Genomic DNA, 20373 nt, shown 5'->3' with positions numbered 1-20373 from the left:
AAGGTTTATAATGACTCAATGACTCTAGGCAAGAAAAGCTTTATCAGATTCTCTTTTCCGAAGTTGCACCTACAACTACTCATTGAAAATAATCCTATTCTTATGGGTAAATGCTCAATATCCAAGTGGGCTTACAAATTTGATCATGATCAATTGCTTTGTGGATTGTCTCATGTCTCTTGATTAGTTGGTATTTATCCCCTCAATATCGCAAGTTTCTTACCTCCAAACAAAATATTTACTTGTTACTAATAAAAAATCAAAAAGTTTAGCCTACATTCTTCCTTAGATCCCTTCTTTTACTCCGATAGTATTGCGGATCACAATCGATGCAAAGAAAATGAATGCATTTCCATACTATAATAAAAAGGTAAGTGTAATAAATAGAGAACTGGATCATGTCACATGACTTATTCCATTTCTACTCTATGGGATCTTACGGAGCCTGTTCATGGATGACATGGTTGCGGTATGATCATAGAAGATATTCTCCTCAAGTGAACCAGCCTATCCTTCCTAGGTAGGGGACTTACATGTTGATTGGATGCGGAGACACCTTTGGTTGTGAATTCTAATGTGGCAGATCCAATTCTTTATCTGCATGGCCAAATCAATAATTCAAGTCACACACTCCCATAATCCGCCTTTTTTCTTTCGTAAAATTAACTTCAACTATTTGTATTGTATAAAAATACTTTGGAGTTGAAGAGAAGTATCCAAATGACATGTGTTATTTTACAATAACCCATGCTTGTAGCAATGAAATACCAAAACCTACCCGATATGATATATGATAATTATAATTCTCTATGATATGCCTTCCCTATAAAGGACCCGAAATACCTTGCTTACGTATCATTGGAAAGTGCATTAACATAAATACGGCAGTAAGCAGAGGCAGTACAAAGGTATGTAAACTATAAAAACGAGTCAAAGTGGATTGGCCCACACTAGCACTTCCGCGTAATAACTCCACTAAAGGCGATCCTATTACCGGAATGGCGTCAGGTACACCTGTCACAATTTTGACTGCCCAATAGCCAATTTGATCCCAAGGCAAAGAATAACCAGTTACACCAAATGATGCAGTCAAAACAGCCAAAACCACACCTGTGACCCAAGTTAATTCGCGGGGTTTTTTAAATCCCCCTGTGAGATACACACGAAATACATGCAGGATCATCATTAAAACCATCATACTTGCTGACCATCGATGAACTGATCGGATTAACCAACCAAAGTTGGCCTCGGTCATTATGTATTGAACCGAGGAAAAAGCCTCTGTAACGGTTGGTCGGTAGTAAAAAGTCATAGCAAAACCGGTAGCGACTTGTACTAGAAAACAAGTAAGTGTAATTCCCCCTAAACAATAAAATATGTTGACATGGGGAGGAACATATTTACTAGTTATATCATCTGCAATTGCCTGAATCTCAAGACGTTCCTCAAACCAATCATATACTTTATTGAGATAGGTAACTAACCTGAGTCCCCCTCTAAGAGCCGTATATGAAAATTTCATCTCGTACGGCTCAAGAAGAAACACAAAAATTTTCAACGAATATTAGAAAAAAGGTTCAAAACTTCATCAGCCACTGAATTGGGTCGATTTGCCTTGAAGATATCAAATAAGAAAAATCCGGAATATCTTCTTTGTGATGATAATGCCAAAAAATCTCAAGTTGGCGCGTCTTTCTTTCTTCCTTTCCCTTATGTTGGTCATTAGAGGCTTCTTGACTTTTCTCTTCCCTATAAAGGATTTGTTTTTTTATGCGTAATATAGAAATTATCTTGTTGAGATCCTATGAATCAGTTCAATTAAAACCTTAGATTCATACTAGAGCCACGATGATTTAGTCTCAAGCTAAACAAAAGGCAAGGGTTCTTCGAATAAGAACCGCTTGATAATCATTTATTGAATCAGTGTAATGACTCGACAAAATCGAGAGAAAAAAAGTTGTCTTTTGGGCAAACAAAATTGGAAGGAAGAAAATTTCTTTTTTATTTTTATTTAAGAACTACTTGAATTTTTCAGTCTGGTTGCGAGGTCTTAATAGTGAGTATGAATCATAGTTCCATTTTTTTTTGATCCACTCTATCTATTTCGTGTTCCAGATACTAGAATAAATAATATCTGACGAATTAGAATCATCTTGATAGAGATAACAGGCCCTTTCTATGTATTATCAATAGGATCAATTCTAACAAGTCACACACTCATATTCCAGAGATACCGAAACAAAAAAATTCCGCGGTCGAACTACCATAATATCTAGAAATGTAGATCTTAAACTAGAAAGGCTTTTTTGGATGGAAAAACTCTGACTTCCTAGTTTTAGTTAGTAGAAACCTAATTGGTTAAAATTCCGTCCAGTAAAACGGAAGAATTATAAATTTCTAAAATGATAGATAGGAATATAGCGAATAAAGCCATTGCGATCCCCATAAAAGGAGTAGTCCCCCAACCCGGGGCGACTTTCCCATATTCCGAATTCAAGGGTTTCAGTAAACTACCTGCACCAGTTCGTTTTGGCCTAGGTTTAGAACTATCTTCAACGGTTTGTGTAGCCATAAATTCTATTTAATCATTGGTGTTGACTTTGTATACTATTCCGTTGTAGTTGTAAATACACGATCTTTTCGTAGATCCATTGTAATCTTGAAATTCTATAAAAATGGAAACAGCAACTTTAGTCGCCATCTCCATATCTGGTTTACTTGTAAGCTTTACTGGGTATGCCTTATATACCGCGTTTGGGCAACCCTCTCAACAATTAAGAGATCCATTCGAAGAACACGGAGACTAATTTAAGTAAGAAGTCTCCCAGATAGGGGGACTTCTTACTTAAATGAAATTATTTTATTCTTTTAGTTGGAGTTGGTGGAACCTTAGGTGGTTCTCGGAAGAAGATAGCGAAAAAAATTATCCCTAAAGTTGAAACTAAAAGGAACGTATAAACCAATGCTTCCATAGATTCGATCCTGGTTTATTTACAATTATAACTTCCACACCTATTCATTTGTCATTTGGGATAATTTCCCATATAAAGAAAGAAAAAGAGTCAAAGAAAGGATGGGAGATGTTTCCCATGTCAAATCAAAAAAGAGAGGTGAAAGATACTATAACAATGTGTATCAAACTGCCTGTTTCCTTGTAGTTGGATCTCCCACTTTTTGGAATGTTCCAAATTCCACTTGAGCATCCAAATCTGGATCAATACCAGCAAAAACATCTCGGAACAATGTTCTAGCGCCATGCCAAATGTGTCCGAAAAAGAAGAGCAAAGCAAAGGTAGCATGACCAAAAGTGAACCAACCCCTTGGACTGCTGCGAAAAACACCATCAGATTTCAAAGTAGCCCGGTCTAATTCAAAAATTTCCCCTAATTGAGAACGCCTCGCATATTTTTTTACAGTAGCAGGATCAGAATAACTTACTCCATTAAGTTCGCCACCATAGAACTCCATCGTTACACCTACTTGTTCAACACTATATTTGGATTCTGCTCTTCTAAAAGGAACGTCTGCTCTAACAATTCCCTCCTCATCTACCAAAACAACCGGAAATGTTTCAAAAAAAGTAGGCATACGGCGTACAAAAAGCTCACGTCCTTCTTTATCTCTAAAGACGGGATGTCCTAACCATCCAACAGCTATTCCATCCCCATTGTCCATTGAGCCTGCTCTGAATAATCCCCCTTTTGCCGGATTATTACCAATATAATCATAAAAGGCTAATTTTTCAGGAATTTTAGACCAAGCTTCTGATAAACTAAGATTTTCAGCTAAACCATTGCTAACTCTTCGATATATTTCTTGCTGAAAGTATCCCTGATCCCACTGATAACGAGTAGGCCCAAATAATTCGATTGGGGTCGTTGCTGACCCATACCACATAGTTCCAGCAACTACGAAAGCTGCAAAAAAAACAGCAGCGATACTACTGGAAAGTACAGTTTCAATATTGCCCATACGTAATCCTTTATATAGACGTTGAGGCGGACGGACACTAAGATGGAATAAGCCCGCTAATATACCCAATGTACCCGCAGCAATATGATGAGAAGCTATTCCCCCCGGAACAAAAGGATCAAAACCTTCTGCACCCCACGCTGGATTTACAGCTTGTACTTTTCCAGTTAGTCCATAAGGATCGGATACCCATATCCCAGGACCATACAAACCCGTTACATGAAATGCCCCAAAGCCAAAGCAAGCCACCCCTGCAAGAAATAAATGAATTCCAAAGATCTTGGGCAAATCCAAAGAGGGTTTTCCCGTCCGCTCATCAGAGAATATTTCTAGGTCCCAATATACCCAATGCCAGATCGCTGCCAAGAAACACAAGCCAGAAAACACAATATGCGTACCTGCCACACCTTCATAACTCCAAATACCCGGATTTGTTACAGTTCCTCCTGAAATACTCCAACCACCCCACGAATCCGTTATTCCTAAACGAGTCATGAAGGGAATTACGAACATACCTTGTCTCCACATTGGATCCAGAACAGGATCAGAGGGATCAAAAACTGCTAATTCGTATAAAGCCATTGAGCCAGCCCAACCAGAAACTAGAGCTGTGTGCATTATATGCACCGCAAGCAATCGACCCGGATCATTCAATACGACAGTATGAACATGATACCAAGGCAAACCCATGGAAATACCCCTTTAGCAAAGAAAAATAGACACGATGTCGCTTTATTTTATCGCATTGAAAAAGACTATCCATATCCTATGTACCTAACCCTTCTAGGGGATTCTGTGTCAGAAAGCGCGAATATTTATTTCATTCCATTAAAAATAAGAAGCCAATTCTGTTCATAAGAAGAAAGAGAAGCAGATCTATTCTATACTCGATAAGTGCCAATATGCAATGGGTAACTTGGCCAATTTGGAAAAAACGAAGAATAGATCGCTACCCCTCTTTGTTTAGCATTCAAATCACCCATTCCTTTTTCTTTATTCAATCTGTCTTACATTCCTTATATGTATAACCTTTCAATCTACGTATTAATAGAATCTATAATATTCATATAGAATAAGAATAAAAATTAAGACAATAAACTGCGGATTCTTTCTTTCTGTTCCATTCTTACGTTTCCATATTAAAGTGTGGTTTTCTTACTTAAATTTAATAATATTAATCTAATATGCCCATTGGTGTTCCAAAAGTACCTTACCGGATTCCTGGAGATGAAGAAGCGACTTGGGTTGACTTATACAATGTTATGTATCGAGAAAGGACACTTTTTTTAGGTCAAGAGATTCGTTGCGAGATCACGAATCATATTACAGGTCTCATGGTATATCTGAGTATAGAAGATGGAATTAGTGATATTTTTTTGTTTATAAACTCCCCAGGCGGGTGGCTAATCTCAGGAATGGCTATTTTTGATACGATGCAAACGGTGACACCAGATATATATACAATATGCCTCGGAATAGCCGCCTCCATGGCGTCCTTCATTCTGCTTGGAGGAGAACCCACCAAGCGTATAGCATTCCCTCACGCGAGGATTATGCTTCACCAACCTGCTAGTGCTTATTATCGGGCAAGGACACCAGAATTTTTACTAGAAGTAGAAGAGTTACACAAAGTTCGCGAAATGATCACAAGGGTTTATGCAGTAAGAACAGGCAAGCCTTTTTGGGTTGTATCCGAAGACATGGAAAGGGATGTTTTTATGTCAGCAGACGAAGCCAAAGCTTATGGACTTGTCGATATTGTAGGGGATGAAATGATTGACAAGCACTGCGATACTGATCCAGTGTGGTTTCCAGAAATGTTTAAGGATTGGTAGTGTCCGGATTTCTTGTAAAGTTATTTCACAGCTAAATTCGTGTTTTCCTCGATTTAATAGAAAATAGAAAGACTTCATGATGAGCAATCATCAGGTTAAGATGGATCTAAACCAATCCATTTTTTTCTATATACATACAACATGCCGACGGTTAAACAACTTATTAGAAACGCAAGACAGCCAATACGAAATGCTCGAAAAACGGCCGCGCTTAAAGGATGCCCTCAGCGTCGAGGAACATGTGCTAGGGTGTATGTGCGACTCGTTCAGATCATGACTTCAAACAAATATAAAAAAAATTGAAGTATCCATGATTAGTACCAATGAATAGGATATAGCTTCTCTATCCTAGATTTCTATGGTATACGGAATTTATGGTTTCCTTTGGTGCAAATCCAATTATCTAAATTGGAAATAAGAAGCAATTCTCCCATTGGTAGCAAATGGTTATCCATTAAGCGGAGGAAATAGTAATAAAAAGAAAAAGGCTTATGCTCCTTTATCTTAAAAGAACGGACTAACAGGGTCAGCTACTTAGCCAACTTTCATAATTAAATACCGTCACTGTATGGATAACTCTTATTGTGAAAAGAGCTATTTACTCTATAATGGATAGGTAGAGCCAAAGAATGTGGACTATACAAGTTCGCAATACCTTTTGATGAAAGAAAGGGCTCCGGTGTATAGAGAGGGCCTCACCGTTTAAAAGGGAACCATAGAAACGATGGAACCCACTATTTTTTTTAGTATTATTAGAATGAATTTGTTATTTCGTATAGAAATAACTGAACGGAGTGGAATAAAAAATCGTGGTTGGGAAGGTTACTATAGCAAAAGCCATTGGAATTAATATTTTATATATCGGAATAATTAGTTTTGTTATTAATGAGAAAAAGGGTGGCTAAAAGAAGAGAAATCATTAGTTATTCATTAAGGTTAATTTGATTCAATGACCAGAGTTCCGCGAGGATATATAGCCCGGAGACGACGAACAAAAATGCGTTCATTTGCCTCAAACTTTAGAGGGGCTCATTTAAGACTTAATCGAATGATTACCCAACAGGTAAAAAGAGCTTTTGTTTCCTCTCATCGAGATAGAGGTAGGCAAAAGAGGGATTTTCGTCGTTTGTGGATCACTCGGATAAACGCAGCAACGCGGGTATATAAAGTATTCGATAGTTATAGTAAATTAATACACAACCTGTACAAGAAGAAATTGATTCTTAATCGTAAAATGCTTGCACAAGTAGCTGTATCAAATCCAAATAATCTTTACACGATTTCCAATAAAATAAAGATCATCAATTAAAGGTATAAATAAAGTAATATACTGGAATAATAAAAGATGAATTCCCGGAGAGGGAACTCCGGGAAGATACAATAAATTAAGATTAAGTGGTAGGAATCAACGAGCTGGATTACTTTCTTTATAATATATATAGGTCTGGCCCTTTCGAATTCGAATAAAACATCAACAATCGGAACTTAAGTTCCGGTTGTTGTTTCTTAAATTTTGGTTGTTGTTTCTTAAGTTTCGATTGGAATTGTACTTTTGCGTTAATTGAGGAATATGTCTATTTTTTCTGGGTCTAGAACCTGTAATTATTGAAATTGACTGGGCTTGAAATTGCTTTTCGTTCTCATAGTTACGAAACGGTAAGAAAGATAAAATACGAGCCTGTTTTATAGCAAGAGTAATTAATCGTTGTTGTTTCAAGGTTAATCTATTTATTCGTCTCGATAATATTTTTCCTTGTTCACTAATAAATCTATTAATTAAACTCATGTTTCTATAATCAATTCGATCTCCCGGGCCAATCCGGGGACGCCTACGAAAAGGTTGTTTAGATTTACGAAAAGGTTGCTTGAATTTACGAAAAGTTTGCTTGGATTTACGAAAGGGTTGCTTGGATTTATTAAAAGTTTGCTTGGATTTACTAAAGGGTTGCTTAGATTTAAGAAAAGGTTGTTTAGATGTATACATGATTTATTCCTTATTTAAAATTTGAAAATTTGAAAATTCACTTCTTTATTTTATTAATTTAGGATCCAGAAGAAGTAGTTTTTCTTTGATCCATATCTTATTTGATTCATATTATAGTATATGAATACCCTCTATACATATGAAATAATATCTACCGGAAATCAGATGAGTTGATTTGTATTTTGTATTCTATACTATGTTTTCTTTATATATTAAATATGAAGTTCTTACTCTTTCTGTTGTTTGGAAAGATCAAACACACGATGTTCCTATTTCTTTATTTCGTGATGAGTCGTATGCTTGCGACAATAACGACAAAATTTTTTGAATTCTAATTGTCCGGGTGTATTGTGGCGATTCTTTTGAGTACTATATCTAGAAATCCCCGTCGATTCCTCATTGGCACCTTTTCGAACACAACTGATGCATTCCAAAATAACTCTGATTCTAACATCTTTTCCCTTGGCCATGAACCTCCTTTTCTTTTTGGATTGACTTAACTTAATTCTTCTACTTATTCTTTTATTCTTCTATTTTGAATCCGAAGAAGAAGAATAAAATTCATTAGAATAATTTTTTTTTATTCTTTAATTAAGTAATAAAAAATAGATAAATAATTAAAGAATACAATCCTTGTCGAATTAGCAAAGATTTTGGTTCGAAATCCTTTCATTTAATTAGCCAGCCCCGCCTTTTCTATGCTCTGATTTCTGAGGCCTTATTTAGCTTGGGTACCCCTTTAAATTGAATTTCTATTTTCAAAAATGGGGTTTACCAAATTTTTAATGACTCTGAGGTTCAACCCAATCCATCTTTTCTTTCTTTTTCCTTCCGATACTAAAAAAAGATTGAAAAGGATCAAATTTTGTCATATCACGAAGAAATCTATCCCTCCCATAGCAATAACTAGAATTAAAAAAAAGGGAATGACAAAGCATCTGGGAATAAACGATTAATTTCTATCAATAAACCTGCTAAAGCACCAAACCATAGAGTACTTAGCACGGGTGCTACAGAGAGATATGTTTTTATATCCCGCATTGAAAATCCTCCTTCCTTGTTGGAATACATATATGATCATAAACTCTTGCCCAAGATTGTTATGCTATATATAAAATGAACCATATCGACGAAATTTTCCTATCCCTAAAAAAGAAAAAGATGACCCCTTCTTCCTATATATTACCAAGGAAAAGTAATCCTTCTTTTATAGGCGAAATTATATTGGATTTTATATGTATATAATTCCTTAATTATATGAGACCAAAAAGAAGAAATGACACGAGGGTTCTATATATAGATAGAGAAAGAAAGAAGAAGAAAATTATGATGTGGAAAAGAAGACAGGAATTGTGTACAATGGCATTGTACAACAATTTAATTTGGAAAAGGGATGTAGCGCAGCTTGGTAGCGCGTTTGTTTTGGGTACAAAATGTCACAGGTTCAAATCCTGTCATCCCTACCTATTACTTCTTTCTTCTTTATAGGCAGTAGCGACGAGATCAATTAAAGTAAAGTGGGTATAACTTGAATTTGTGGAGACTATACGTACGTGAGATACATTAGGAATAGAAAAAGATTTTCTTTTTGAATGAATGAAAGCGCTCTTAGTTCAGTTCGGTAGAACGCGGGTCTCCAAAACCCGATGTCGTAGGTTCGAATCCTACAGAGCGTGATTCCATCTATTTTATGTCGAAGCAGAGTAAAATAACTTAACAAAATTGAATTGTAACTCCAATTTCAATTTGACCTCCTCTCTGGTCTGGAGGAGGTCAATCAAAAAAAAATGACTCAATCAAAGATCCAACTGATCCCCACGCCTGTATTGCAAATACGCAGTCACGAATAATCCCGCTAAAGTAATAGGAATTAGGCCTAAGACGATTCCAAATAGAAAAACTTCAATCATTTCGATTTGTTCGAGGGGATAAAAAAAGAGGTACGATCTATCCCTAAATAGTACTCTAAATTATCCACGAATCTCAATGACCAAGAAAAGAATTCCTAATTAGTCTGGAAAAGAGTCGTAGAATGCCAGGAATCCCGAAGAAAGATTTTTCTTTTCTGAATTATAATTATTCAGTCAATTCAAATAAGGCGTATCTTGTTCAAGCCAATAAATAGAGCTGGGGTTATAGTTAAAGCAGCCAGTAGAAAACCAAAATAACTAGTTAAAGTAAGCATGAAAGAGTTAAATTCCATTTATTTTTTTTTACTACACTACATATGTTGGTAAAGCATTTACCTAAGTTATGGAAAATTCATAATTCATCAGTTATTTTAGATAATACTAAAAAACAAGATAGAGTAAGATACAGAAGTGTAAAAGAAAGTGGATTCATCAGATGATACATGAGTCCCTAATTCCGAATCAAGAGATTTGTTGTGGAATTTGTCAATTGAGTAAAGTAATAATATTAAGAACTAGATCATCTAACCCCATTGAATGAAAAAAAGAAATTCAATTTTCAGGGAAATTTTTGAATAAGAGATAAATAAACAATTGAATTTGAAAAAAAAAACTTCTTTCTATTTTGGATAATTTCTTTTTCAATAGGACCCTCTTTTTGGAGTGAACGATCGAATATTCCCCTATTCCTTCTTATTTTAACTGATTGTATTCCATATGGAATAAGAGGAGAACAAAAGCATTCCACGACCTGCCAAGGGGCTGTTAAAAAAAAAAGCTCTTCCTTGAATTTACTTTATTTTTATTCCTTTTTCGAACTCCAACCAAAGTAGATTCGAAGACGAGTCACTTCAATTATCCTTTTAAGTTCTATTCTATCTTCTGTCTTTCCCTATTTCATCTCGTAAAGTTCCGCGCTCGCAGTTTGGTCAAGAAAGTTAGACCTAATCCAACAAACAATACAAGGATGAATTACGAATTATGAAAGGATAGATTTCACATATACTTGTCCTTGTATTGTGTCAGTATGAGAATATCCTTCCTAAATTATTTATCCAAACCTATTGATCATTAACTTAGATTTTCCCAAGATTTTGGCTGCTATTCCGAATTACTCTATTATTCCGAAGCCAATGAAAAGTAAGTAGAACCTACAAAAATGGGGTTTTCTATTGATGCCTTGAATAACATATAGCTTACCTATAGACAAAAAAAAATAAAAAAGTAATTATGTTTTGGAACCAGGCAAAACCAGATTGCTGTGCCATAGGAAGGATAGCTATACTAATTCGGTATACTCAAAATACACCTTTGGTACAAAATTGACAATCTCACAAGGATGAAATATCAGTAATTTTCTATTTACTGGTCGATCCCATCTTTTACGGAATCAATTCCTTTTTTGAATGTACAAAAATTTTGGGAGTTCAGCATGTCTGGAAGCACGGGAGAACGTTCTTTTGCTGATATTATTACCAGTATTCGATACTGGGTTATTCATAGCATTACTATACCTTCCCTATTCATTGCGGGTTGGTTATTTGTCAGTACGGGTTGAGCTTATGACGTGTTTGGAAGTCCTAGGCCAAACGAGTATTTCACGGAAAGCCGACAAGGAATTCCGTTAATAACCGACCGTTTTGATTCTTTAGAACAACTCGATGAATTTAGTAGATCCTTTTAGGAGGCCCTCAATGACCATAGATCGAACCTATCCTATTTTTACAGTGCGATGGCTGGCTATTCACGGACTAGCTGTACCTACTGTTTTTTTCTTGGGATCAATATCAGCAATGCAGTTCATCCAACGATAAAACAAATTCCAACTATAGAACTATGACACAATCAAACCCGAATGAACAAAATGTTGAATTGAATCGTACCAGTCTATACTGGGGTTTATTACTCATTTTTGTACTTGCTGTTTTATTTTCCAATTACTTCTTCAATTGAGAGAAAGAAAGAGACTAATAAGAATTCTCTTATCCCATTTGGAAGGATACCATCCTTATAACTACCCATGACTGTTTTTGTCTCTAGCATGACCAATTGATAAAATGTGGAGGAAAGTAGGGGAAATGGCCGATACTACTGGAAGAATTCCTCTTTGGCTGATAGGTACTGTAGCTGGTATTGCTGTGATTGGTTTAGTAGGTGTTTTCTTTTATGGTTCATATTCTGGATTGGGTTCATCTCTATAGTAATCGGAGGGACCAGATTGTAAACATGAAAAAGTAGGAGCTTAGCGGGTCCTTACCCCCCTTTATCTGATTAGAGCGGAAAGGACCCGCGGAATTTTTATTTTACTCTTATAACGCGAATTGAATCTATTCGATTCACTCTTATGAAGCAACAAGAAAAAGAGATCACTCGAGGATCCAATATCTTATTCCACGAAGGAAGTATCCTGAAAATCCTTGATTTAGTTTCGAGTAATAAACTAATAAAACCTTAATCAAAACTATTCAACTAGCCTAAAAATAAAAAAACCTTCAATGGAAGAGTTTACTTTTTTTTTGCAAAATTTCTGTAAATTTGAAGTTGAACTTAATTAAACAAGCCAAGCAATTTGCTCACAATCACAAGAAATTTTTCCCCCGCCATATTTTCTTCCCCTCTGTTTGTCCACTACCTCGGCTAAACCTAAGCAAAAGAAAAAGAGGTCCAAGAGACAGACCCGAATAAAGAAGAAATAGTAATCTTTGACGAATTAGGAAGAAAAAGGATTCTTATTTTGATACAAGAAGAATCGGCACAAGAAAAAGGATTTTTCTTGTGCCGAATAGACGATTAAGAAGACCTGCAATCCCTCCGAAAAAGAAGAAATTTTAATTTGATTGTTCTCGCCTTTGCCTTGGATTCTCTTCTTTTGCATGGGATATAAATAAGGAATTCCAGACATCTCATAAACAAAAAGCAGTCTAAACAAAAAAAGGATTTCCAAAATAGATCATAGATAATTCTAGCAATTGCCAATAAATCGAGGCTTTTTACCAACTTGATGGTAAGAAATCCCGGGACCTAGAAATTCATTTCGTACAATTGAACCTTTTCAAACTGTTTCTTTTTGAGAACCAAAAAAACTTGTGCCAAAATAACGGATGCGAAGAAGAACAAAAGGCCTTGGACACGTAATGGATCCTGAAGCACGATTTCTGCGTCCCCCTGACCAAAACCTCCCACATTAGGATTGCTTGTTAATGGTTGATCAAGCTTGATGGATTCCCCCTCTGAAACAAGAAGTTCTGGTCCGGGAGGTATAATATCAATCACTTGGCGTCCATCTGATGCATCAACTATGGATATTTCATACCCCCCCTTTTCTTTACGTAGTATTTTTCTTACTATACCTGTTGACGTAGCATTATAGACTGTATTGTTACTCTTGCTACCATCAGGATAGATCTGTCCTCTTCCTCGGTTTCCCCCTACATATATGGGATATTTTAAGAAATGAGCATCTTTCTTCGTAGCAGGATCAGGGGAAAGAACGGGAAAGACAATTTCACTATATTTCTTACCGGGAACAGGGCCTATCACAAGAATGTTTTTTTTATCGGGACGATAACTCTGAAAAGCAAGATTTCCTATCTTTTCTTTTAACTCAGGGGAAATACGATCGGGCGGCGCTAATTCGAATCCCTCGGGCAAAATAAGAACAGCACCTACATTCAACCCTCCCTTTTTTCCATTAGCAAGAACTTGTTTCAATTGCATATCATAAGGAATTCGAAGAACTGCTTCAAATACAGTATCGGGAAGCACAGCTTGGGGAACTTCAATATCGACGGGCTTGCTAGCTAAATGGCAATTGGCACATACAATTCGTCCAGTTGCTTCTCGTGGGTTTTCATAACCCTGCTGCGCAAAAATGGGATATGCATTTGAAATAGATGTCCGAGTTATTACGTATATCATGATCGATACAGAAATCGATCGAGTTATCTGTTCCTTTACCCAAGAAAAAGTATTTCTATTTTCCATGTCCAATCGCAGATCCCAGAATTTCTACAATAAATTAGATAGGTAGCTAAGCTAATCTAGTTCCCTATACACGAATCTGTTGTCATTCTACTGCAACAGTTGTACTGCAATGATGAATACCTTAAAGTAGGTATAAATAGAAAGAATTTTGCTAAAATGGAAAAGGGCTTTCTTTCTAAAAAAAGATGCTTGCTAATTTGATTAATATTAATATCGGGAGATCAAATGAATTTATGCTTCACTAATTGAATGATAAATGACTACAAGCGAAGGAGATAGACGATTTAAACAAAAAAAGACCCAAAATTTCAAACATGTATCTAGAATTACTGGAAAACTACAAACAAAAATAGTGAAAATAAGCTCGTTAGGAGCCCATCCAAAATCGTTGTAGACCCAACGAATTACTAGTTCCCAACCACGGGTGGAGTGAAATCCAACAAAAAAATCAGTAACTTAAAGAATAAAAAAAGCTTTTATTGAGTCATTTAAATTATAGAAGAATTCCTGAACCCAAGAATTCAAAATGACAAGTTCCTCTTTACCCAGAAAAAAAGAACCACTTAGAATAGCCAAACAGATTATATTTGTCGAGAAATGCAAAATGGTATGGAGATGATCCTCATTATTTATTTTGACCCATTGTATTATTTCCTTGTGTATTCCTGTAGGAGGTTTTTGTACATGTGTCTTTAGTTTCCCTTTTATCATCTCGTCCAAGAGAGAAAGTTCTTCTAATTCTATGAATCTTTCTAGAATCCTTTTCTCTTGAATATCAGTTAAGAGAGTTTCGGATTGCCTGGTATTCCACCAATTCTTAATCCAAAGTTCCAGACATTTGTTAAATGAGGAAGAGACCCCCCAAGGCAAAAGTACGATAAATACAAGATATAGTAAAGAAGGCAATGCTTTCTTTTTTTTCATTTTTGATCTGTAAATGGAGTTGTTAATGAATATGCTTCATTCGCTGACTCTATTCCATTCCCTGACTCTATATGATGATATTTCTATTTCATGATATTTCTATTTCTTTGAAGCAAAAACTCTATAGGTTTGATACCCTGTATCTATTCTTCTTTTTTGTATATTAGTTATTAGTGGAATTTCAGTGCATTGGGTTCTTTCTTAGATCTAGATGGAATGAAATAGTGAAATAGAATAAAAAAAAAGCCCTTTCGGATGAAAAAGGAAGAATAGTATGCGATATATCTAACTTGGATAAAAAAAAATTAAAAGCAAATTTCTCTTATCCTCGTTTGTTCCTTCCTTTAGATAAATACTTAAAAATCCCCTTACAATAACAAATCCAATTTAGAAGGGACTTCCTCCCTGTGTTGAGAAAACTTTTCTTCTTCCAATTCTTCTTTTCTTCATTCAACTCAGTTCAAAAAAGATACCTCAAAATACTTCAATTGGTACGCGCAAGAAATAGGCCAATTCGGCAGCTTTTTGTTCAATTTCTCGTGGAGTAAAAAATTTATCATCAGTACGAGTCAAGGGAATGATCCCCTGGCCCCGGATTTCCATATAAGGAATACGACGAGGATAAAGACCCTCTTTAACCTGAATTCTAATTGATTGGATATCCCGCATAAGGAATCGAAGGAAGACGCGACGTTTTATTCCAGGGAATCCCCAACGAAAAATGCACACTATTCCCTCTTTTCTATCGAATCGGTCATAACCACTACCTACATTCCACAAAATAGTACACCACAAGTAGGAGCTAATGAATAGGCCTGCGATTCCGTAGAAAGACATCACGACCCCCTGCGGAAAAAAAAGAATTTCTTGAGATGGAAGTATAGATATAATATTCTTACCAAGATAACTGGAAATCCCAACCGATAAGAATCCTAGTGAACCTAGAAAAAGAATACAGGCCCAGAAAAAATTACCCCTTTTTCGAGAACCTTTTAGAAGTTCTACCCATATGTGTTCTGATCGCCAATTCATATTAGATATACTAAATCCAGCAGCGGTCGATTGAAATTGAGAGAATAAGCTAAATAATTTTGACTTTACTTTTTTTGATTCTGAAATCGCCTTCAGCAACTAGTACTCCTGTGAAATAATAGGTTAGATACATTGACTTTCTATTCAAAAAATATTCGTTGATTCAATTAAAATAAATAAAATAAAACTCGCTATACCTGGCTCTGCATATTCATGCATTTATGCTCGTAGCCTATATCCGCATCCATAACCGTTTTTCATTTGTGTGTAGAAAGTGTGTGTAGAAAAAGCCACATACCCTACCATATTATATTACTTACACTAAAAAATACTAGACAATCTTATTTTTTTGCACATAAAGAAATAAAGAAGTCATTGCAATTGCCGGAAATACTAAGCCTACTAAAGGCACGAAAATAGAAGGTAAGTTTAAATCCGTCATGGAATAGGTGTCTCAATTCAAATTTACTATTTCTATCTAGTCGAAAAATATCTTAAGATTCTTATGATATAATTAAGTATATCTATTATAAGGAATATTGACTATTGTATTGTATTTTTTATTTTTAGTTTGAAAAATATTCTGTAAAAAAAATGAAAGGATAATAAGAAAATTCCAAAAAAGGAGAACTAATTAAAAAGATTTTATTTTGATTTTCCCATCCTCATGGCCTTTCTATCTTTCTAATCTAATTTGAAATTGGATTCAAAAGAAAGCGGTTAGAATTTACTTCCTGCATACATACTTCTCTAGAAGCGCATACAATAATGCGTGGTAAAGGCGGAAAAATAGTATATTCAATCAAAATCAAAGGGCAAATTATCTTACCTACTATAGATCCCCTACTACCCTCTTAGACTTTAAAAGGCGATATACCACCCAAAGAAAGGGTATGAAAATGCCGGGTGGAGTTAGCTTTTCGACGAAGACCTGTCCCGTGCAGCGAAGCCCTGTTAGTAAGACCCCCCGCAATAATGGATTATAGAAGAATATTATTCCAAATACTCCTCTGGACGCATATAGTAGCATTGCGATTCCGAATCTTTTTTATTTATGAATATGAACAGAAAAAATTCATTGTATCGTTGGGTCGGAGCGGAGGTTTGGTCCAGAAAAATTAGAAACAAAACGTCTACTCTACCGCATTGAAGTCTATAGCGCTGTATTTCCACGAAAGTATAATTCTTACCATCAGGATACGATCCTTTCTTTTGAACTAAACGTCTCTACGATGGGTCCAGGTTCTATGTCCAATCCCAAATCAAGGATTTCTCGCTCTTGATCGGAGTCATAAACTAAAAAAAACTACCTTTTTATCCTTTTTCTCAAGGTTATAGAAAACTTCCTTATCTAGTTCTAGCATTTTGAAAAAAAAATGCTTCTTTTTTTACACACAGTTCGAGTCACTTGTTGACTCACGATTACGCCTGTTAAAAGTTTCAAACGTCCTCTTTTTTGAAATTGAAAGAGAGTCCTATAAAAAGGTCTAACTTCCAAACTATGTCTTTTTTCATTCATTCTCCTTTAGTTTTTTTCTCTATCTAGAAGTGGAATAGAATAACCCGGTTGAAGGGTAATGATCATACGTCTGTAATGCATTGTATGGCCCAGAATAGGTCCTATTCTTCTACCTTTTCCAGGTAGTCGATGGCTATTCACAGCTACCACCTTAACACCAAAGAAGAGTTCGACCCACTGCTTTATTTCTGTCTTAGTGAATCCCGATTCGACATTAAAAGTATATTGATTCTTTCCCAATAAATGAAGACTTTTTTCTGTAAATACTGCGTATTTGATTCCATTATCATTATCATATGATAATACTATATTTTATTATTTTATTATTTTATTTGTATTTCTTTATTGTATTATACCTTAATATATATATTCTAGATATATAGAATAGACGAATCTCAATTTGTCAAGTCTCATGATCATATCATGATCTATTTTTATTCGGCTCAATCTTTTTTTTCTAAAAAAGATTGAGCCGAGTTTAATTGCAATCAATTAGAAGAATAAAGAAGAATTACTGCATTTCATAACTGATTTTTTTCTCTTTTTATTTCGTTTCTTTTTTATTTATACCTTCTTTATCTTTAGTTTTATCTAGTTAATCAATAGTATCTACCGGCTCGAACTCGAATTTGATCGCCTTCCATACTTCACAAGCTGCGGCTAGTTCAGGACTCCATTTGCAAGCTGCTCGGATAATTTCATTACCTTCGCGAGCAAGATCGCGCCCTTCGTTACGAGCTTGTACACAGGCTTCTAAAGCCACTCGATTAGCTGCTGCACCAGGTGCATTTCCCCAAGGATGTCCTAAAGTTCCTCCACCAAATTGTAATACAGAATCGTCCCCAAAGATTTCGGTCAGAGCTGGCATATGCCAAACATGAATACCACCTGAAGCTACCGGTATAACACCTGGCATGGATACCCAGTCCTGAGTGAAAAAGATACCGCGAGCACGATCTTTTTTAATAAAATCATCGCGCAATAAATCAACAAAACCTAAAGTCATTTCGCGTTCCCCTTCTAACTTACCTACTACTGTACCGGAGTGGATATGATCTCCCCCAGACATACGCAATGCTTTAGCTAATACACGGAAATGCATACCATGATTTTTCTGTCTATCAATAACTGCATGCATTGCACGGTGAATGTGAAGAAGTAGGCCATTGTCGCGGCAATAATGAGCCAAAGTAGTATTTGCGGTGAATCCCCCAGTTAAGTAGTCATGCATTACAATAGGAACCCCTAATTCTCTTGCAAATACAGCTCTCTTAATCATTTCTTCACATGTACCCGCAGTCGCATTCAAGTAATGCCCCTTGATTTCACCGGTTTCGGCCTGTGATTTATAAATAGCTTCGGCACAAAAGACAAAACGGTCTCTCCAGCGCATAAATGGTTGTGAGTTTACGTTTTCATCATCTTTGGTAAAATCAAGTCCACCACGTAGACACTCATAACACGCTCTACCATAATTTTTTGCGGATAATCCCAATTTTGGTTTAATAGTACATCCCAATAAAGGACGACCGTACTTGTTCAACTTATCTCTTTCAACTTGGATACCATGAGGCGGGCCTTGGAAAGTTTTTGAATAAGTAGGGGGAATTCGTAGATCCTCCAAACGTAGAGCACGTAGGGCTTTGAAACCAAATACGTTACCTACAATGGAAGTAAACATGTTAGTAACGGAACCCTCTTCAAATAGGTCTAATGGATAAGCTACATAACAGATCCATTGGTTGTCTTCCCCAGCAACAGGCTCGATGTGATAGCATCGTCCTTTGTAACGATCAAGACTGGTAAGTCCATCAGTCCAAACAGTTGTCCATGTACCAGTAGAAGATTCGGCAGCTACTGCAGCCCCTGCTTCTTCGGGCGGAACCCCAGGCTGAGGACTTACTCGGAATGCTGCCAAGATATCAGTATCCTTAGTTTCATACTCTCGGGTGTAGTAAGTCAATTTATAATCTTTAACACCAGCTTGAAATCCAACACCTGCTTTAGTTTCTGTTTGTGGTGACATAAGTCCCTCCCTATAACTCTTGAATTAAGAATTCTCACAATAACAGGGTCTACTCGATGTTAATTAGGCGTAAATGAAACTTTAGCAAAAATCTCGTAAAACAAAAAGGATATTCAATTAATATAATATCAACTCATTAAAGAAAATTGAGGGCATGCTTAGGTTAATGAATATGTTTCATTCATATATAATGCGTACACCCTGTGTATGTTCTATCCTATAGGAATTCCAATATAGGAATTCGATAGGAATTGAGTTGTTGTTATGGTAAGTTAACACGGTTCGTTATTAAACCATGGATTTGATTTACCAAATCCATAATTATTGTATACTCTTTGATAGATATAGCGCAACCCAAATTAATTCCTAATCCTTATTTTACAAGTTCTTAATAGTTCTCTTTTCTTATTTTGAATGCAAATACCTAACTAAATACTAATAAAATTCTTTGTTGACAGCAATCTATGCTTCACAGTAGTATATATTTTGTATATCGAAGTCCTAGATAGGAAAGTAGAGTAGGCACAGATCCTCCACAAAAGGCAAAATGTATATGAAAAAAAAGATTGATTGAACTTTCCAATGGACTCATTCCATGAGTAAACGATTGAATGGGATTCGCTTGGGCAACGAAATCAAGTCCTGGTCCCCTTTTCTCTCTTATTGAATTAACTAATTCATTTCCTTTTTACTTTTGGATTTTTTTTGATTTGATTTGGCATTATTCAACAATAAAAAAAGAAAAATTTCGACAAATTCCTTTTTTTTAATTATGTGATAATTATGAGAACCAATCCTACTACTTCTCCTCCCGGGGTTTCCACAATTGAAGAAAAAAGTACAGGTCGTATCGATCAAATTATTGGACCCGTGCTGGATGTCACTTTTCCCCCAGGCAAGTTACCTTATATTTATAACGCTTTGGTAGTCCAGAGTAGAGACACTGCCGATAAGCAAATTAATGTGACTTGTGAGGTACAACAATTATTAGGAAATAATCGAGTTAGAGCTGTAGCTATGAGTGCTACGGACGGGTTGATGAGAGGAATGGAAGTGATTGACACGGGAGCTCCTCTCAGTGTTCCGGTCGGTGGAGCTACTCTCGGACGAATTTTTAACGTTCTTGGGGAGCCTGTTGACAATTTGGGTCCTGTAGATAGTAGTGCAACGTTCCCTATTCATAGATC

At 35.9% G+C, this 20373-nt stretch overlaps 1 non-coding gene across 1 annotated transcript; it reads left to right on the top strand.

Annotated features, from left to right (window-relative positions):
* The first annotated feature begins 9393 nt into the window (after window positions 1-9393).
* TRNAW-CCA (transfer RNA tryptophan (anticodon CCA)) lies at window positions 9394-9467 on the top strand. Its single transcript has one exon. It is a non-coding gene; the product is annotated as a tRNA-Trp (tRNA).
* The last annotated feature ends 10906 nt before the right edge of the window (window positions 9468-20373 follow it).

This window comes from Triticum urartu, chromosome 2A (assembly GCF_056163025.1).
Source record: "Triticum urartu cultivar PI428250 chromosome 2A, HENAU_Tu73, whole genome shotgun sequence".
NCBI lineage: Eukaryota > Viridiplantae > Streptophyta > Magnoliopsida > Poales > Poaceae > Triticum > Triticum urartu.
The sequence above is the reverse complement of the archived record's forward strand: the minus strand, read 5'-3'. Positions and strand labels throughout refer to the sequence as shown.